At 35.9% G+C, this 23,056-nt stretch overlaps 1 protein-coding gene across 10 annotated transcripts in view; it reads right to left on the reverse strand.

Moving 5' to 3' along the window:
- Positions 1–23,056, reverse strand: part of LOC111051765 (tyrosine-protein phosphatase Lar-like) — a 560,641-nt gene that overhangs the window by 264,937 nt on the left and 272,648 nt on the right. Inside the window, exon 1 of one of the 10 annotated variants that reach the window (XM_039429680.1) lies at positions 14,669–14,686. The exons of the other annotated variants lie outside the window; for them this stretch is intronic. The gene's annotated coding sequence lies outside the window, so the exon portion shown is untranslated. Of the gene's footprint in view, positions 1–14,668; positions 14,687–23,056 lie in introns of those variants that run through there. 10 annotated transcript variants of the gene reach the window in all.

Genomic DNA, 23,056 nt, shown 5'->3' on the forward strand with positions numbered 1-23,056 from the left:
CAAATCTTTGTTGTGCAAAAGCAGCGTGGGATGATGGTCTTTTGAAAGAGCCCTTTTGCCTGTAGTTTCTTGGGGGCATTTTATCAAAGGCTGCCCGCGTTAAACTTTCTCCAAGTTGGGTGTTTTCAAAGGCGAAAGGTACGGGCCTTTAAAGAGATTCGCGAGAAGAAGCAATGGGATGATAGGTTAATGAAACAAGAGCCCAACTTAGGGCTGCAAGTCTTTGCCTTTCTGCAAGTCTGATTGGCCAGGCCGAGAGACAACCAGCTACTACACTATGGACCAACCACTTGGACTTTTAAAGTTTCCAGGCTTTCAAATGACTTTCGTTCGAGTAGCGTACAGGCAAAGCTTAAAGGCTTCAACAGTTGATAATAAAATCTTCAAGTTCAACTTTCCGTCCATGAATTATAATTCTATAGAACTACAGGATCTTCAAATATAGAAATCATTAGGGAATAATTATCTTACCTAATTGAATGTTTAGTAACAGGGTAAAGACTCATAAATGATTAGTGGAAAGAATTCATTCGTGAAAAATGATGAACAACTTGATGAAAACATTCATCTGTAAAGTACATAGTTATTTCATCACAAGGGCTAGAACTTTAGAGGATAGAATATTCTTCTGAAAAGCATCTATGAATCTAAGCTAATCGATTAGATAAGTTTCATGCTTCTGAATGCTATTCCCTTTTGGAGAGTAACTTCTGGCTGACTTCTCCGAATATCATCCCAAGTCTAAGCATTGCTTCCGGTGTTTCGGAGCCCACATGAATTTGTAGGCCACTTAATATCTAATCATCATCCGTCTCATTATCCACGTACAAGCCTAAAACTCAAGTGGGCTCTCCCTCAGCAAAAATAATATTTCAACTTGTTTTACTCTTTATTCTTTATCAAAAAGGCGTCCCAAATAGCTTCATCTCCTTCATTTCATCTATTTTATTCTTATAAATGGTATTCACATGGTATTGGAAGATATGGGAAATGGAAGAACAATACATTTTTTATTCTATATTCTTAATGGTGTCACCATATCCTGTATATTTTGTTCCAATATTTTACATTAGTAACATATTCATTTCATCTCAACAATATCCATTCTGTAGGGATGAAATTGATTAGATATTGATATATTTTAATGAAATATGAAGTTTTGATATGAATATCCTGGCTGATTCCTTTGTAACTTGTTTCAAGATGCTGAAAGTTTGATTAAATTAATCGGAATTTTGAATTTTGTTACGAAATAATAAAGCTACTGATTAGTTTAAAAACAAACTTAGTCAACTTCAAATTATTTATAATAACAATTTCATTCAATACTAATTTGTGAAAAGTAGTCTTCCATTGTAGTAGGCTGAAAGTTGATTAGTGGATGGAATAAACGCATGTGTAAATAAATAGTAAAAAGCGACGGCACCTGAGGGATTTTGCAACAGCCAGCACAGACTGATAAACTGAAACTATTTATTTCAATTTTGTCGGACGGCAGAGAAAAAGAGAAGCAGAAGAGGACGAGGGGCGGAGAAGAGAAAGTCGTTGCCTGCCGAAATTAAACAGTCAACTTCTCACGCGCCAGGGCAATTCTCGCGTTTCGCCTCTGATCCCCGTACCCTCATAATTTTCTCCTGGCTCCTGAAGCTCTCCTCTCTCTCACTCTCTCCTCTCTCACTCTCTAATCCTCGCCCGCCCATCGCTCCCTCGAGATTTTCGTTCATTTTTTATGGTCAGCTACCCAAAGATGAGTTTGAAATGAAGATTCACTGTTACTATCCTCCAACATTGCAATGAAACCGTATACGGTTTGTGTGGACTACTGATTCTCATTGAAAAACATTAGCACAACAACAACAACGCTGCTCTACTGCCTCCGCTATACACCGTCGATATCGCTGTTATAAGGATTCAAGGCAGCCCTACACAATTCAATCGGGTTTCTAATCCTACAATAATGTATTGCGTATACCTCAAGAATACACAGCTGATACAGAATTACGAGTTGATTATGATGATGATGAGAAAAGGATTTTCAAGCAAGAAAAAAGGACTTTTTCACAAATTCACCCTTTTTTCCTTTCATTCGAAGAGTATTGACGAGTAAAGAGTTTAATTTGTTTTCTTCTCTTGTTCCTGCTTAGTATATATTACTGCGATGACATTGAACAAAAACAACAGTGTGTGTTAAGTAATAAAGCAGTCAATAGGGATCTGATAGGGAATAAGGATTCAACATTTATATATTAGTAATGTTTATCCTAGTTGATTCATTGCTATAGTGAGGTCCACGTTATAATGACAGTGTATAAAGATGAAATACAGCGTTGCCGATTCTCTGCCTCAATTAATTATATTTCTACATTGTCAAAAACAGATTTGGCATTGTTGCGGAGCTAGTAAAGGATAGTGCTACCTGCTTTGTGAAATGATAGACAAGGATAGCAACACCAATGTTAATCAAATACTGTCATTATAACGTGGACCTCACTATAGGAGATAATGATGAAAATCCCAAATCAAGAATGATGTATAAAATATAATTCTAATTTTTTTACTCACTTTGAGATAGACAGTTGAGTTCAAGTGGTGGTGACATGCTTGCATGAGGCACTAAAAATTGAGACAACGGTTTTTATGCTACATTTCACATGCTAAAATATATGCCATCTTATTTATCAAAATTATGCTGGAGCATCTTAATATTTATCAAAATTATGCTGGAGCATCTTGAAGGTTTCAAAAAGTTAACATTTCCATATAATATAGTAATCGATTCAATGTTTAAAAAGAATCTTCAGTACACATTCGAACTCATTTGTTTTTATTTCAGACTACATACTCTTGCAAGTATGTAACCACTAATTAAACATCAATTGCAGTAGCGCTAGTTTAGACTAAAATGAGTATTTCTATCAGACATTTCTCTAGCCGACTGGCATATTTTGATTACTGATGAATTGCAAGCTAATTATCAACCGATAGCAATGTAAATTTGTTAGGCAGTGATTTCGTTAGCCCCTCAAAGTCTGAATTATGAATTTCACCACTAATGAGTAGGCCCATGCAATGCAATCTGTAATTAATTGGCAGGCTTATTGAATTTATTGGAGCGTGTTTGAAAAATAAGCTCCTGGCTGATGGATGGTCTTTGAAGTTGTTGAACATTCATTGCCGGGCTCGTAACAACGCTATAAATCGAATCCAGCTTCCTGCAAAACATTTCCAATCTTATAACGCAGATTTGAGCAGAATTGAGCGGAACCATGCACAAATTCACACACTTGAAGGGGAAGTTTATCATTCTTATTGCATAATAGTTATTGCTTGCTTTGAACGGATAATCTGAATAATTTACCCATTCATCATTCAATATGATGATTCAATTTCACTTGTTTTCACTACCAAGATAAAAATCGACTTTAAAATCGTTATTTTCTTCTTGCTAAATGTTCATAAAGCATAAGGACTGATATAGCCAATTCATACGTACGCTGAAGGTGATAAATCAAATCTTTTGAACTGAATGAGAAAATTAAGAAAGGTGCTATCACAGTAATGATTTGGCTAATGTCGTAGCACGAATGTGATAACATTGCAAGGGATAAACGCAAACCTGCGAGGCAGAGTAACAAAATGAGACCAAAAATAATAAGGCACGCTTACACAGTAATAACAATAAAACTTTGCAGGCACTCAAGATCAAGCCTTTTTACGTTGCTTGAGCTACTCCATATCACGCGAACTGCACATCACATCTAGAAAGCAAAACAGAGGAACAAAGAAAAAGAAAAAGGAGAAGGAAGAGAATAAGAAAAACACCCTCTCCATAACTGCCTCACAAGGCACTACGTAAACTAGGCTATAATCAGAATTTTAATCTCGGCTTACTATCACTAACAAAAAGGCCTTAGTTATTTTACTGACCAGCTAAAAAATGCTTGAGGCCTTCATGTCTGGTACTAAAGGCATCTAATTAGCGCCTAAGAACGTCCACCAGTTATTGACTATTTGTTGGTAGAACTAAGAAACGAAAAAACACAAAGGATGTAGCCAATACCAGACTTTTTATTGTTTCATGTGAACAACAAGAAGTAGTCCACTTTATGTTATTCCTCATGGAAAATCATAATTCAGTTCAGCAGTAGAATCCAAATTAAAATTTTAATAAGAAAAATAGACCTGCAAACAGCAGGATCATGAAGTTGTACTGCTGAGGCAGTTAATAGATTGATAAATACATTTCATTATCAATTAATGAAGGAATCACCCAGAGTATGATCATCATTCAAAATACGAGACATTATTAGTATCTGAAGATACACGATAAATTACAAGTATCTAAAGATACGAGTTCTATCAAATTTATATAGAGCACTCTTTCTTTCTTCCACCTTCTTTGCAACAATGAGTGGAGTACTTCCGGTATTTTCTACAATCAAGTCTATTAAAAAGTGCACTTCCACACATATTCGCAAGTCTATGACAAGCGAGTATATAAGGATGAATAGATAAATGTCGGTGGTAAATTAGTAATAAAGAAAGTTTAACAACACCTGTTCACATTAAAGACACCGCCGCCACTGCTTAGAGTGGAAGCCCACTCATAATAATGATATTCTCGCGGGCCGCTGTAATGCAGTGATCGTGCATCTAACAAGGCGAAATTATTCTCCATTGCCAAGATATATAAAGAGGGGTAGGGGTGTGGTTAGGGGGGGAGTGGATTTAAGGCCGCCCGCGGACCATCATTCATCACCATCCTTTCCCCTTTCGAGAAATGCATTACAAATTCCTCCACCGCTAGCTACTAGTAGTTATTTACCGCCCTATCTGTTTACTTAGTAGATTTATAGCCACTGGATTTACATTGATGTCAAACAGTGTAGTGGCTGCCTGCCGCCTGCTGCCAGCCCTAATAATAACAACTCGAATGGAAAATGATAAAACAAATTTATTTGACTCGGCGACTGTGCTATAAGTAATAATTACATTCTATCAGCCATAAAATACAACAAACCCCAGTACGATACGACCTCACATAAACTTGATATTTGTTCAGCATTTCTCCGTCTTTGGTGGTTAAGCTTGAGTAAAATTTAGAATGGCATTGGAGACATGTTTTATATGTTATATGTACAATATGTTCAACAAATTCCAATGGGGGGAAAATTGAGAATCGGAATGCATGGAGCTCTCCCAAGCTGGCAATTCATTGATAACAGAAGATTGGTGTAGAAGGGATAGAATGGAACTACCCTATTATGAATATTTTCTTTGAAACATCCACTCAATTTAATTCGATCCATCCAGATCCGAGCCTACACTCAGTATCGGCGAACGTACGAGTGGAAAGTAAATAAAGGGAAGGAAAGAAAACAAGAGAATGCGAGTAGAGAGACAAACAGACAGACAGACAGGGGTCTCAGAAAACAGGGGTCGACGCGTACAGAATACAACGGAGCAAAAAATTATCATACAGCAAACGATACGAACCAAAATGGAAACGAGCTACGTGATCGCGGTACGTGAGAACGACACGGTGGATGAGGAGGAGGAGGGGAGGAGTGGAGAGAGCACAGTTACGGTGGAGCTGATATGAAGCTATTTGCTCTTATCACGTAATAGTGAAAAACATTGAATAGCTGTGAAGTAAGGTATTCTCTCGGTGACGTCTAGTATGATGAGCACAGTGGACTAATAGAGAACGGAGGAGGGAAACAAAAAAGTGAATAAGAGCAGGAGGAGGAGGAGGAGGAGGAGAGGAGGAGGAGGAGGAAGAGGAGGAGCGAAGGAGGAAGAGGAGGAGGAAGATGTGTTGATGATAAATAATTTGATGGAGGTTTAGAGAGACAAGAGCCGGTGTTCAAATTGTGGGCCAAGCACGTTTCCTATTCATGACGTCACGAGTTTCCAGTTTTGACACCATCCACCGCCAGGTGGCGTAGTCGGTCATCACCAACTTCTGCTCCCGCACCCGCAGACGCGCGCCAATAGTCATTAAAGTTGACCATTTGCCCCAACAACAACCACCATAACAGGTACAGAGCTAGCAACCCAAGTGCATCCGAAACCATACTATTGCAGGTGCCAACTAGATTATTAGTCCTAATGAGTGCTCCCTAGTTTCTGGAGATTCAGAATTAGCATTAAAATAGTTATGGTCGAATTCCTAACATCTAAAAATGATAAAACTAAATGTTAAATGTCAAATGTATACATGAATGTTCGTTATCAATTTGATGTATGTGGTACAATCAATCCTAGCTTTTTCAAAACAAAAGTCAATCAGGTGCCACATCTTATTTAAGTGAGCTGTGGCTGAGATATCCGATCAATTGTATAAAATTACACAAAAACTTATAATCTAGATGAATCTTGTAAAGCAATAATATTTGGAACCCAAGGTTGAAGACACTTTTAACACTTCATGAAATAACATGATAATAATATAACGTGAATTAATTGAACGAACTTCCATATTAAAGGTACATCAAATTGTAAGATGAGGTCGGAATATAGAACATTTATAACAACAATTGCAATAAATGAAGACAGCCAGAGAGAATAAATTGAGCAAACCGGTGAAAGGATTTATTAGTTACATTGAACGATCATTACCAATCGGAGGGTTACTTTATTCAGAGCAATTATCTATAAAATAATAATGGTATTTTTTATATATTTTTCCTTTATATTCTCGATGTCTACTCATTAAGATTGAACATTTTTTAAGGTATTTTTTTGAGTAAGAGCCGGATTCTTGGAAACTTATTGAATCTAATATACCATCAAATCCAAATTGAAACTACAAGTTTAATGGTCTATTAGATTTGATAGGTATCCTAGAAACCGGGCATAAGACAGATAAGCGAGAAGATTCAACTAGACGAATGAATGTTTCAAATTATTCAATTTGATAATATATTTTACCTTGTTAATTATATTTCGTTTATCTGATCACACTACTGGGAACGTGATCAGTGAAATTTCAAAGACACTATTTCATTTCTAATTATTTCTTATTCAGTCATTTATTCATTAACATGTAATACTTCTACTAATTATTTTTGTAGCTTGGAATTTATGAAATAAGTATGAGAATTCACTGTCTAGACGTGAAGAGAATGAACTAAAGCAATTTGATGGTGGTAAGCACTAATACCCGGCCCGATAATAGTAATTGATTGTCGACGTTATAGGAAAAGAGATGAGTTTGGGATGCATTATTGAATAAACGCTGAGAAGGCTAATTTGCATTTCGTTGCTAGTAAAGATAAATCACTCTGGTGGAGGGGGTAGTAGTAGGGTGAGATGAAGGGGAGGGAGGTGTACCGGGCTGAGTATTGGGCACATAGTGATTCTACATTATCATTTGTTTGCGGAGCTAATGGATTGTAAATAGGTAATAACACCTACATCAAATTTGAGGCTAATGCTCAGACCGCAAGCAATTTTCGTCGTAGACACGAGGCTGCTTTATTTTCTTCATCGTTTAAACGTTGCATTTTTCCCGACCGACGAAATTTTGAAGCGCTTTTATTAGATGATGCTTGCGATGCTGTATGCCGTTACTAACAACAATGCCTCCTCCTATTCTGCGATTCGGTCAAAATTCGTTCACTTTGAAAGAGCTCTGCCATCAAATACATGTAGCGTGTTATTGTTCTTCAGCGAAATTTCCCTTCACTATTACACCAGCTCCACGAATTTTCCTTGATCTTCCATTCCGCGCTCATAAACTGCGTTCACAGTTGTAATAACAATAATACAATTTCCAAATATACAGACTTCATCGTCTTAAGAAACGATCAAAAGGAAGATTCTTGTTTGTACTACTTGCTCTCTATTGTGCTGAGCTGGCATTTCTTGACTTTGCAACGGATACTCAGAAATTACCACTATAAAAAGAGAAAAGCACTTCGCTTTTGCAACATAACAGCATGGTTCGTTTCATTTAATTGAACGCACTTCTTCATGTAGACATAACATGTTTATTTCGCTTGGGAGTAAATCAAGAAACAGATTTTAAACAGCCGTAGTTTGGAAAATTTCTGAACTTGACAATTCACCAGTCAAGACAATTGTTTCAATATTACTATAGAGATGTCATAGCTATATTTTATCTATGGTATTACCCTCCAGATTCTAAGTTGATAAGAATATGATTACAGTTCCAAATTTGATTTTTGATGCTCATCAGTTTTTCTTATTCATGGAAATGCGAATCGTATGAATCAGATGCAATTTAGAAGGATGAAGCTTGTTTGAAATTCTTGAAAACATGACCACCTCAATGGCTTTTCATAATAATGTAGAAACATTCATTTTATATGCAGTTTCATGATCGAAGTTCAATCATTTCAATGTTGAACGAAAAAAACGTTGAAAATCTAAATAATACTGTGATCCACTCAAATAATTCCTGTATACTTAACAAAACAGAGAAATAAATCGTTTCTTCAAAATGTTCAACAGCTTTCCGTTAGCATAAACTGATAGAAATGATATTTGGAAATACCCATAGTGCAGAAATTGAATCATAATTATTAAAATTGGGGTTTCATTGATGTAGATATCAGCTTGACAAATAATTTATTTATGGGCTTATTTTTCAATTCATACTTACTCATCTCTCACCATCGTCATTTGGCTCATGACCATATAAGGAGTTTATCCATAGTTATATGATTTTGTGTGTGATGCATTTGAAGAAATCTTAAATATAATGAAGAAAATAATTGGCTTATACATGTACAGGATAGGAAAATCACGAATTATCACGTCTGAACTACTCAACTGATTAACTTGAAATTTTGCATATAGATCCTCAATATACCAAGGATGGTTATAGACTTATTTTCAGTTTGTCAAGTTTTTAATTGGAACCTTGCTGAGCATGGGTTACTCGCTATAGTGCGGTCCACGTTATAATGTCAGTATTTGATCAACATTGGACTTGTTATCCTTGTCTATCATTCGAAAAAGCAGATAGCGCTATACTTTTCTAGCTCCGCAACGCTACTAGATCGTTATTTAACAATGTAGAAATATAATCTGGCAAGGCAGAGAATCAGCAACCCTGTTCTCCTATCCTTTTCCACTGCCATTATAACGTGGACCTCAATATAGTATAAAATATATTTCAATTTCAAAATCACTCATATTACCCAGGCCAATCTCAACGCTCGTGAGGAAAACATTCCAAATAAAATTGAATAAATATCTGTGAAGCTGAAGCAATGGGATTTGAAACTCATCACCTTCTATGCAGAACAGAATTGAATTAGATGGCGGGTTGTGGAAACTTGGAAAAGTGATCACCGCAAAAGGAGATGTTAATAATCTTGGAATCGCTGATGAGAGCTGTGATTCAGTGTGGCGCGTATGCAAATCGCTATATAAGCGGTTAGTTAACAAAGGCTGAATCGATTAACATAAATTTGCACTCGACTGTACTTACTGTACACTCACTCGCTCTGTACTCTCAAAGCTCTGTTCTCTGTACCCAAGCTACAATGCATTGCTCAACTCAATCGCTCCCAGCCATACAACCGTGCGCGCGTCCCACACACGCAACATTTTATTCATAAATATACTGAATTCAAAACACATAGAGAAATAAAACATTGTTATAAGAACGTATGAAGAGGTGATGAGTAGGTTGATAGAAATGGAGAATCTGGGTTTTCACAGAATATGTTCATTACTGAATGAAAAAGACTAAGAAATTGTCAAAAAACAACAGATTTATTGATACTAGAAAGACCGGTTTCGGTTTATTACACCATTGTCAATCTCTGATTAACTAGAACTAAATACAAGAGCAGCAGAAGTTATACTAGTAGGCGAGTACTGCTATTGGTCAAGGGCATGAACGCCTGTCATTGGCCCAGCAGCTAGACAGTCTCCTCCCACTCAACGGTGTGACAAAATGGCGGCTTAAGCAACAGAATCGCCAAAACAAAATTTACTTTCAGTACAAAAAAAGAACCAAGAAAACAAGTGTTAATAAAACAAATATGTAATGGAAAAACTATTGACTAATGTATTTAGTTTTAGTTTATCAGAGATTGACAATGGTGTAATAACCGAAACCGGTCTTTCTAAGAATCAATAAATCTGTGGTTTTTTGACAATTTCTTAGTCTTTTTCATTCAATATGAATAATTATAACAATATCAACTTCTCAACTACACAAAAAGTGTATGTTCATTACAGATTACAGTTATTGTGAGCGATTTTGTGGTATTACTCCATATGAATGAGCAGGAAGAAATGTTAAATTTCAGCTTCACTTTTATAAGATGATAAGATGACAAAACCAGGTTCCACAACCTTATCATCCACATCCTCAGTAGTAAAGGACACAGCTGAAGATGTGGCTGGTTAGGCCATGAGATCTGGTTCTGTCATGTTATAAAAGTTGAAAATTATTAATAGTGGTTGACAACATTGTTTTGTGTTTATCTATTAAATATATTCATGGAATATTCACTTAGTAAATAATGATAATGATAGACACTATTGCTGTAGTCAGTAGTAGCATAGAGAGAAGATAGTGTTTAAGCGTATACTATCTTCTCTCTGAGGTAGTAGGTAGAGGATCTTTGTTGGTGGTTCCATTTTTCATTCATTGTTCATATTTTTTAGTTGGACTTGATTGCCTAAAAACACAAAACATTCACAAAAATGATAAAAATTGAACATGCACAACAACATTTTCAAGAATTGATCAATTTCACATAATATTATATTATTTTAAATGAAAGAAGAACAAGGAGATTATACCGGGTGACCCAGAATATCGGGAACTTTCAAAAACGCCATAAAATATTAGTGGGAAGGGCAAAAATGATATTATCCAAACTAATGTAAATTTCAAGGCTTGCCATTCAAGAATTATTATCAACATCTATCACTTTTTGACAATTACTTCATTTAGATGTCTTCCTCCTGAAAGAATACATTGTTCAAATCTGTGTTGACGATTCCTCATTGATCGCTGCAACATCTAACCTGGGATATTGCGGATTTTACTTTGAATTCTGTTTTAATTTTTAATTAATTCAAAATTAATGATCAAATTGTGAGCGAAATCCACACTGCACGGCAATTAATGGCAACTGTGCCAGTAAGTATTGTTTGGTAACCGTTGAATCTCACGATTAGGTTGCGTTTCCTGGTCCCATGGATCGCCAGATCTGTCCACCTGCAATTTCCTGTTTGTGAAGCTATCTCAAATGGAATGTTTCCACAACTTGACCAATAACTGTGGTTGAATTATAACAGACAATTCAGAATGAAATTAACAATATCCCAGCTGAAATGTTGCAGCAATCGTTCAGGAATCTCAATACAGATTTCAAGAGGGTATTCCTACAGGAGGAAGCCATCTTAATGAAGTAATTGTCAAAAAGTGATAGATGTTATCAATAATTGTCAAATGGCAGGTCTTGAACTTTAAATTAGTTTGAATAAAACCATATTTACCCTTCCCACTTTTGTTTTTAAAAGTTCACGTTATTCTGGGTCACTCTGTACAAATAATGAATACATACATTTCTCATTAATATGTGAACAAATATCTTATTGGGAAATGCTTTTAAAATGCACAAGTCTATTCAGTTTAAATAATGAATCTCACAGGTACACGGTTCTGGGTGTATGGGATTAGATTCAAAGCTTCATTATTTGAAAACATGTTTCATAAAGTGCTGTACTTGGTTTATATGCATGTAATTTGTAATTTAATATTCTGGTCAACTTTGGATGCACTGTATATTGCTCTTGTTTCGGTACAAGGGAAACTAAATGTAACCACAATGCAAAAAGTACAGTAGCAACAAAACCCTGTTGAATAGTACAGATAAGGTCTGAAAAGCTGAAACTCCGGGACATCCAACAAAAACAGTTTGGACCAAGTTTACTCCATCGGTACACCCAACCACGGCGGCGAATAATATTCTGCGAGCGTATACATAAACACTGGCACATTCACATTTCACCCACTTTTTCGACGACCTGTAAGGGCGGAGAGTTATGAGGGTCACAACGATTGCATTGCACTGCTGGCTGATGCCGCCTGACTTCGACATCACGTGGGTGTGTCAACTAACAGCAAATGGATGAACAAATGGATAAAGCTGACACAGCAACAAAAAAAAAACAAATGTGACTGTACATACGAGCCACATGGAACTAAACGGCTGAAACGTATCCAATATTCTCCTATCTACAAGCATCAGTTTATTTATCTAGATACACATAATGTGCAAATATTAACTTGAAAATGCTTTTAAACGATGCCAGTTATAATTAGCAATAAACACACCTGAAAGTTCACAGAATTTTGTTGATAGATCTGTGTAAACTTCAGTATTGCTAGTGTTTGAGTACATGGCTCTAGTGAGATTAACGTTATGAAGTCCATTGAAATGATAGGACGACATAATTCCTATCAAGTTACCTAGAATACATTATTCTAGGTATATTGATAGCAATGTTCATTTTTCCACCGCCTTCTATAGCAGATATAGCTGTGGAAAAAAATTAAAATCTAAGTACCCTTTAAAAAAAATGTTTATTTACTATTTTACATGTTTCGGCCATCAAATCAATCAATCAAATTCTTTATTTACACATTGTTGTACAACAAGTTAATTGTATCAAATAGTGTATCGTCAAAAATAAAATCAAAACATCGAACATATATGCCATACAGTAGGCCACCACATCAATCATGTATAGTATGAGTAATTTCTTATATTATTGTAAAACTCCATTATCAAAAAACTCGTCAACATTATAAAATGCCCCTTTTACCAAAAAAATAAAATACATCTTTTTTGAAATAACTGCAATTTCTACACTTGATTGCAGATGGCAGGTGATTAAAGAGCTTGACTCCCATGTAACTAGGCTTCTTTTCAAAAAAGCCTTAACCTATGTGAGACAACACACAAATTACCCTTGCCTCTAGTATTGTGTTGGTAAACCTGTGAGTTTGTTGAAAACTTTTCTTTAAAGGCCATGATGGCATTATCAACTTGATGCCATTATATGACTTGATAATGGCATCATGGCCGGAACATGTCGTAAATTAACAGTTTAAAAAAAAGGGGTAGGTACTTGGATTTTCAATTTGTTCTATTCAAGAATAGCCCTAGCAAAAAAAGATAATAGGATAGCTCTGAAACAAATCATCCCGGTATTTCTGATAAATTATATCTCATAAAAATATAATAATCACCAAGGAAAAATATATTCAAGAATTAAAAGCAAATTGTCATGAGTTGAATTGAATTAATATTCTGGTAGTTGGCATTTTCTTCATAAGTGCGGAGTAAGTAAAGAATTGAGCTATCTGCTTTGTCTAATGACAGACAAGGATAGCAAACCAATGTGAATCAGGTTATGATATAATAATTTATAAATGACATTTAATTTCCCCTGAGTAGTATTAACCTGCACTGACTTCATTGGATGGATAAAAAACCTAAATTCTCTCACCCTCTTTAGTATTCAATTTTGGGAGAATCAATTGCAGGAATTCTTATATGAATTAAAATCTTTCATTGTTGTTTGAAATCTATTTAATTTATTCAGTACGGGGTATACAGGGAAAATAGGAGATTTGTTTCAGAAGAGATGTCGAGTAAGTACTTCAAATACGAAATCATAAATCCTCTCATTTCTGGTTAGTGATTTAGCAAATTGTTTCGATGTTCCGTGACATTTACATTCGTCCTAATTATTGTGACAATAGCAGAGCGAGTACATTTCGAAATTCAAATCGCAGCGACAAAGTATGAACGTGACAATTCGTTAGGTTCGGAGATTGCGCAGCAGTTGGGAGACGGGAGACTCCATCTCGTTTATTATGGTGCTTATGCAAAAAGAATAACTCACGGGGCGTATAATGATACCGCACGTTTCCCATTTGGCGCTTACGGCACTCCTGGATGCGAAACAGCGCACCTCTCCTATCAAACAATACCATCACACTCTGCCATTATTTCTAGTAGTTGGCTAGTGGTAGTATCTGTGCTCAGACTGCTATTATATAATTCAGACTAGAGTTGGTCTCCGAAGGGTGGTCACAATAAACCCCCTCTTCCTCTAAAGTTACCCTCTCCTCTCCCACACTACGCTGCTGTTGTAATTCGGTTTACGGTTATTAATACCCCTCGTTTTTCCACAACAAACGCAATTAATCTGCTTTAGATTCGCGCGATGTTTGTTTCGTGATTTTTTCAACGCAGCTTTGATGAGCCAACAGCTACCATGATTAGAATATATTATCACAATCGACTTTCGTCTACTCTGTTGAATAAATCACAGAAGGATGCGCATTTTTTCAAGCAGTACTAAAAATGTACTGTATAAAGTCACACACGCTTGATTCATACTCCTGGATGTAGCGGATCAGTGAGAATGCTTTATCCTCTCCCACTCGTGACTCTGGATGTTTATATTATATGATGTTGCAAATAGTTATATAATGTTTGATCAATAGGAATTGAAATCATGTTATCTATGAAACACATGAATAACAGAAATGAATGTTTTTGAATTACCAGTGAGCTTGGTTATTTTCTCAAGGTATTTTTTTTCAATTCAAGAGGGAAATACAGGATAATAAGATTTCAGATAATAAACTGCTTACCAGTAGGAATTCGCTACGAATTCTTCACAAGTGAAGAATCAATTCGATCACTTATGTGTATTACCTGAAAAATGAAATTTTATATTTATTACATTTCAATCAAGACATTTTATTTATATCAAGCAAATTAGCTGCAGATAACATCCAGACTTTCTGAATGGGAAGATAGATAATAAAATTGCATTATTCCAAATTATAATTTTTGTGTTGGCTCTATTACTGAAGATCTCGTTATTAGACCTGAGAAAAAAATATTTTTCCCACAGTTACTTTGAAAAGTGACCATTCCTGCACTGATTACAGAACGAAAAGAACCACTTTTCCGCTCTAGTCCGCAAAGTATTACTTTGCGTACTCATAATACTTTGCGTATTATCTTGCAGCCATCCCAATCAGCTGTTGACATTGTTGGCGTGTATTTTGAATGCGAATTTGTTCTATCTATATTTTTATGATTTTGAAATAAATAAAAATTAGAACTCATTAAATTATACATTTTGAATATTATTAATTATTCATTATTTCAAATAATATTTTTTTCATTCATAAATAGATTGGTTGAAAAATTATTTGGAAATTAAGATTTACTCAAAATTATTAAAATTTTCAAATTAATTGGATTAACTTTATTTTCAATTGGATTATCAAGTTTAAAATAAATTAAAGTTGTTATTAATAGCAAAATTATACAGACAAACATTTGATGGATTTCAGCCAACATTTTACCCATAATCAACCACTTTTTATATTCAATGGTAACTGTAGGAAAAAATTAATGTGAAATACGTGCGCAAAGTTCCTCTGCTGCACTCAAGAAACCATTCCGCCCTCGCCTACGGCTCTCGTGCGTAAACGTTTCTTTCGGCGCAGCAAACTGTCACTTTGCGCACTAGTTGCACAAATAACTAATTCCACTAACAGATACAGACCAGCCCTTCTGATGTTAGAAACGGTAATAATAACGAGATTAATATATTAAGATTTTATTCCACAGTTTACATATTAAATGAAACATTATGTATTATTGGAATGTTACAGCCTTTCATTAAACTACAATAGTAGTTCAAATCAAGTTCAATAAGTTGAACCATATATCAAGATTTGAAGATGAACCATACGTCTTACCGTGATTGAGCAATTAAAAAACAGACATAACTCAAACATGATTAAATTCAAATTACAAATTTGTTAATTTCAGATAAACCCCTCCGTAGCAGAGTTCCCTACGCGCGAAAGCGATAAATTGAAAAGGGAACTGATTAAGCCAGGTTTAAGGATGGTGAATGTACCGACGAGGCGATTGGAGATGCCGAAAAATAGAGAAAGATGAATGTAGAACGACTCTACATGACTGGTTGCCAGTGAAGGCCTAAATCCGAGCAATTCAGCGCCAAAGGTGAGTAACGCCTGTCTCGACTAATAAGTTTCTCCACCCGTTCTTATGACCAAGCCTGACTTTTATTACGCTTCAAAAACCCATAATCCCAAATAAAATATAATCCTTGAAAAACGAGCGGATTCGGCAAGCAGCCGCCTTCTATCTTATCAATAATCCGTATTTATGGCTCGGCTATTATTTACAGCTGCCCTCACCCATCCCACGCGAAGCCAACCAAAGTATTGGATAATCTTTCTATAACCCCATAAGAAAAATATAATCGGCCTCCTACACCTAAACCACCGTCTTGCACAGTCTGTTCCAGTCCCACAAAATCATTTACTACATCTTGATTATTTCCGTGTCTCTCTCTTTCGAACACTCAACCTCACAATTGACTAGTTTCTCCCAAACTCTCGATTTTACTCAGGTTTACTTTTATAATCTTGAATGCAAGTCCATGATCTCTCTTGCAATACTTCGAGTGATATAGAAGCTATAAAATTTCGTAATAACTCATATCTAACAAAGATTTGATAGTGAATCAACGGATAGTGACTGAAAGATTGAATACACATCCTATAACCAAACATTGATATAGTGTGTGTAGTTTCTTCTATCTTAATAGAAAACCTCTTCTGCAAATCATATATCTTTCCAATTTAACCTCTCCTTTTCGACCAATTACAAAAAGCTTGACAATAAGCTTTTCAAATTCTTCCCCTGCCTACATGACACTACAAAGTTTACAAAAATACTTTGCTTCATATTGAAATTAAATATTAATATTGCTCGTTCCAGTGAGACAAGGAATTATCAACCTGAGAAGTGAGATTGAAGTTATTGAATAATCTCAATGGGAAATGTAAATCCTTCAAAACTTTGTTCAAGACATCTGGACAAACTGAATACCAGGTGAGGTGGGGTTGGTGAGAGTGAGAAGCACCGTACTCGATATTTTGGGTCAATGAATCGTCCTCAACGGCAGCAGCAAATAGAGAAGACGAAGGAGGAGAAGAAGGAGCGATAGTAGTGCACAATGCAGAATAGCAGGCAAGTAGTAGAATAGAACAGAACAGAACCGCCAAGAAATTGCCTCCACTTGCACAGTAAGCTGTAATTATTCCATGAATATTAAGTCAGGACTTAAACCGACGCCATTTAAATTGTTCTGTGTTAGGTAGGTGGTGTAGGATGGTTGGAGGGGGGGAGGAGAAGTGGATGCTCGAGTTTCCTGTCAAATAATGTTGGCTCTCTCGCAGCGGCGGCGGCGGCGGCGGCCAGCCACTTCTCACCGCCGTTGTCTTAGCGAGCATGCTAAGAGCTGTCCACAGCGGACTTAGGGCTCTCCACACCAGCTAGCTGTTTCTCGACGCGCCAAAATTCAATTCCAAAAACGCGCGCTGTGCGCTCGACGATGCGTAAGCTGCCTGCCCAAGAGAAAAATGTAAATGGGCATAAAAGCTACTGCGAACAAAGTTTAGTAGGCGCCTGCCTAATTCCATTTACACGCCTCCTGACTCACCTACGCAAGACTACTGCAGCAGACCCGGGAACACCCCCCCCCCCCAAGAGGCAACCTACAACATCTTCCAAAACCGCAAATCTCCCCACCGGACAACAGACTGCAGATTAATTACAATATCATCTTTACAATTCAAATGGGCAAACACACTTCCAACAAAACTTGGTTGCTCCATCTCCATCCCTGCGCGAACGGTGTAACGGATTAGATCAGCTTACTACCGTTACCGCTACCATTACTCCTGCTATGAATAACTTCCTAATTCTATTGAGAATATGGAAAGGCCAGTGTTGGCCTTTGAATAACTTCTCGCTTCTTATAGAGTTGAGAGTATGAATAACTTTAAAATTCCTCAAGACAAGAGATGGAGGTCAGACCCAACCCCATAATTCATCCACTTTTCAATGCACATCTTCATTCAGGTGAGTAGGATTTCTGAGAATTTTATTTATCTTCTTCTTCTTCTTCTTTTCTAGAGCCTGACTTTTACAATAGGATATCTTTCAATGTAGCTTTTCCGATAAGGTTAGATCTCTGTATTTCAAGCCTGATAAATCCGCAAGAAAAACGAAGAACGTATGAATGTAAAAAAATATGATTTGAATAAATCTCAATTCTACAAGTCTTGAATTTTCCAACACATCATACTTTTGAAAATAACATCATTATCAATTGTTGAAAAACGAACTCTATATATTTTCACTACGAAACTTCATATCAGGTAAAGTTTACCTGTCCAAGAAGGCAGACAAAATTTTGCTACATAACCGCATTTTAGGCCGTTGTAACTTCTGATTAGAGTTGTGAATGCTGAAACGAGTACGGTCGAACGCAGAGAATATGCAGAATCCTTGTAGCGCAGAGTATCAATATCGTTTTCCCTATTTTAGCGTATCCAAGTTGGCTGAAGCTCTTAGCAGGCAGGCCACCCAGTCATATGGGAGACGAGAGTGACACACATGGCACACACGAGTGAGAGAGAGTAATAAGTTAGACAGAGCTAGTAAGAGAGAGTAAGTGAATGGTAGATTCACTGTTTGGAATGGTGACTTTCTACGAGCAACTGCACTTCTCTTTGATGGTTGTTCGAAAAGCCTTCAGCGCCGCCTTCTAATGCACAAGTTAGGCAACCCGCTACTCATTGCATCTTTAGAGCCAGCATGCCAACGTTTCTATATCTTAATGATATCATTTTTATTAATGTTTCGTCCATTATTTTTCTTCCTCACCCCCACCACAAACAACTAAAATACTAAATTTTGATTCAAAATGTTATAGTTGTTTCAATAATATTGTTAAACTGAAGTATAATATCAACTTCAATAATATTGTGCTTGATGAAGATAGAAAGTTCCAGATGATATTATAAAGTTCATTTTATTACGAATTTCATAATCTAAAAAAAAAAATGGCGGGAGCGAATTGTTCTGTCCGTTTACAGGATTTAGCGGAAATAGCTGAAAACTGGAAAATGTGCCGAAAATAAGAGGTTTTGGGCCATCCTGTATCTAACACAAGGAAATTTTGCATGAGAAAATTGACTCTGGAATTCTCTTATGTATCCAAACAATATTTTTAAAAATAAAAACTACAACATAAATTGCAAGCACCAATGTATGTAGTGACTAGACCAGTTTGCTATGTTTGCTATATTGAACTAACAGAATATTCAATCTAAATTATGCAACTTCATTATTAAATTATGAAAAGGTATAGTTTTTTGTTTCTTACTTGAAATATATTAATTTGAGATAAAATTGATTATATTATTAACAAGAAATAAACATTAATATTAGATCAGATATACTGGGATGACTTGTATCACATCTATCTATTGGAGAGGACCATTGAAAAGGAAAAATGACAAGTATGCACTCCCATGGAATTCACTGATTTTGAAACGTGGATCTCACTGTATAAATTTTCCAACAATCAAGCAGAAGCCTTTTACTTCTTATGTCAAAATTGTTTATGAAAATTATTATTGCAAATAATAATAATTCTAAAACTGATCAAGTGGTCAATAGTTTTTACATTAATTGGTAGACAGTTTGGTTATAACCACTGCTTCCTCGATTAACAGATTATACATTGAAATTATATTGGTGGAAAAGAATCGATCAATGGGGACATTACACAAATATTGTACATGCTGAATACCAAGAAAGCTGCGTGTTTATTTAGTTTCATTTCGAATACGAACTATTAAGTAAATTGAGTCTAATTGGGTTTAATTGGGGGTGAAATGACATTTGGCCTATTAGCTTTCAGTGACAGGCACCCAACTCCTGTCATGTGAACCGAATTCGTCGTAAGGTGTCAATCATCCCGGAACATCTGACCAGTTGAAATTCTGCTGAATTTTGTACAGTATTCTCTCACTCTCTCTCTCTCTCTCTCTCACGCTCTCTCTCTCACTCTACTCGTCTTGTTTTGATATGGGTATTCTGTGTCTTCTCAGCTCATGTGACACGTATCATGAGCGTACCCTGACAGACTGTCAAAACTTTTTCCACGCAGATCCTTTCATACTTTTCACTCCATCACTCATATATTTCTTGCTCTTTCTGTCTGTTTTACACCCTCTTCAATTCTCTCTCCTGATCCTCTTTCATGAGTTTTCATGCTTCTCTATTATCCCATTATCGATTGTTTATGCATTTCCAATACGAATAAAAATATCTAATTTCATTGGATGTAGCCATAGAGAAACAATAGCATGAGTTAACTCAAGCCGAAAGTCCACGTAGTTCTTTCCCGTGAAGCTGTTTGACACTGGTAGTTTTTCATATTGTGCCGTTCATACACTCTCTCACCCGGCCTAAACAGTAAAAATCGACAGTAATCGACAATAAGTGGCTTGAGTTAACAGTAAGAGTTGCGACATAAACGCCCTATACTATGGGATATCTACTTTAGCTATTGCTTCTCTATGATGTAGCTCAATTTCATATCTAATTCATAGGATGAATTTTGTGGATGTAGTACTAGAATTAGGCTCAACACACACACTGGCACTCCGACCAGTCGATTCTAGTCTCCGCGACTGTCACCATTTGAAAACAAATGCTCTCAACTAGAGTCGAGTCTCTTCTCGACCTGAGTCGCGTAAGTGTGAGTTGAGCAGGATCGAATAATATATTAAGACAATTTTCCAATGTGTGCTTCAGATTTTTTAAACATGAGGAACTGTGTATTTCAAAGAAAAAATGATTGGCTAAAACTATATTTGAACAATAAAACTTATATAAATAGTTTATAAAATTCGTTAAATCAATGTTGATGATTTACGTCATTCAAAGTTCACAATCAATTCCCCTTCACTTCAATCACTCACAAGTTTGAAAGAAAATTGTTTTAGATGTGGAGAATTATAAACGATTAAGCTGTGAATAAGAAATGAAATTCTGAGAAAGAATGTGAGAATAAGATATTGGTTCAATTGAAATTCATCGAACAGTTGCTAATGCAATCTTTAGCTAAGTATAAAGTTTTAGTTACATAAAAACTGATGAAGAAGCTTGAAGTTTATTCAGCTGAATCAAAAACTCATCAATTATTTTTTAGAATTGACGCATCACGCACTGACGCATGTTTAACGTAATACGGTGAAGTAGTCAATTATTTAAGCTGATTCATTGAAGGAAAAATTAAGATGGATTTTTAAACTATACTCCAAGACAATCTGAATAGTAGAGTACAGTACTAAGAGCTGAAGGAAACTCACAACTACATGTAATAATGCATAATAGATTGATTCATTTATTTAAGATTTCTTTGTTTTTCGAAGGATAAAGATAAGACTTCCCGATAATCTTTGTACACTTACTGCAAATGATTACACTTACATTAAGAGTAAAAATCATGCTTATTCTTATTCAAATGAGCATTATTTATGAGCTATATGCACGTTCACTAATAATAATTTTCAGTTCTTCGAATAAAATAAATCCTCCATTTTCAGTTGTCGAATGACAAAAAAGAATTGAAAAACATCACTCCTAATCAAATTCCACCAGTTATTACCGGACCTGGCTTACTGGGATGCATGGCTTTTTAACTTTTGTTCAACACAATTGTATACCCCTTAGTTGCCACTACATTACGTTTCAGGGTAAAAATATAAATTTAGTAGGCCTAATAGTAGTGGTAGTAGTGGTCCATAGTAGAAGTGGGTTTGTGGTAAGACTGATTGGAGACAATATTCAAAGTGGAATGTTACATATTATCAACTTAGTTATTCGTGAAAGACCTCGTAAGTGTAGAAGAGAAACGTTTGGAGACTCAGCACTAGCAATGCGTCGCCAACCGAGTACTACGGTACAGTGTTGTTAGATTGGAGAAGTAGGGGGGCCTGAGTCGAGCGTGTTGTTGCAATTAATCATGGGGAATTAACGACAGTGCCGAACTTAATCAAATCGAGGGTTATTCGGTGTGCCAGTGCCAGGTCATTACTTGACCGATTCAAAATTGATAAAGCGTTCTGCGACGCCGACCGACCCAATCCACCAGTTTATTACTTATTTGTAGGACGCTATCCTCTTAATGCCAATACTAGTGATTTTATTACATCTCGTATTAATATCGACATCATCATCATAGAACCCACGCCTTAATTTGCAATTGAAACCGCATACGATTCTGACTCCCAGTTCATCAAAAGCCCCCACGGGAGGAGACATTTGCGTATCATTAAGCTCTGGAGGAACATAATTGGGGGCATTTGCTTTTCCAATTAATTATCACATTTATGTATGCGTAATCTGTTGAGTCAAACTGTGATTAACATTGCTGTCCTGCTCGATGTGAATGGGTTGCCGAAATCGAAACGAGTTGAACAGATGTTACACAGCGATCTTTCATCACTTGAAGCGTTAATTCGAAAAGTTTTGTAGTGTGATAAAATAATAATTGTAAATACAATGTCCATGCACGTTCTACCACATACCCGTTTCAATCAATACGATCCTTCGTCTTTATGCAAATTTTAGCATTAATAACTCCACTATCAATTAACTTGGCAAGATTGACAACTTGCAGTTGATTTTTTAAAAACAGCAAAGAAGGCCTCTCACGCTCATAAACTGAATTAAATTATCATTTTTGACTACTGATATTTTTACTACTTTACTACTATTGTTTACAAAAACATCGCAGAGAAAATTTCTTTTAAATGTCAATTACAATAAATATATCTTAAAAAAGATTTAGTGATGGAAGTCTCGACTACTTAGAATACTAAAGTTGGGTTTTGAATTGACACATTAACTAATTATCGACATTTTTTTCAACTGATTGAATAATCATAGAATTACACGGATGCTATTTTCGATTTACTACTCACCTCTAGAACCGAGAATGTGGATAAATGTCAATGCCATACTTTAATTCTTACTTGTAACAAAGATAATTTCATGTTATAAGTCGATCGAAATAAAATCACTGTTTTACAAAAGTGGAAAATTATAACCCATTTTCTAATACT

This window comes from Nilaparvata lugens, chromosome 5 (genome assembly GCF_014356525.2).
Source record: "Nilaparvata lugens isolate BPH chromosome 5, ASM1435652v1, whole genome shotgun sequence".
NCBI lineage: Eukaryota > Metazoa > Arthropoda > Insecta > Hemiptera > Delphacidae > Nilaparvata > Nilaparvata lugens.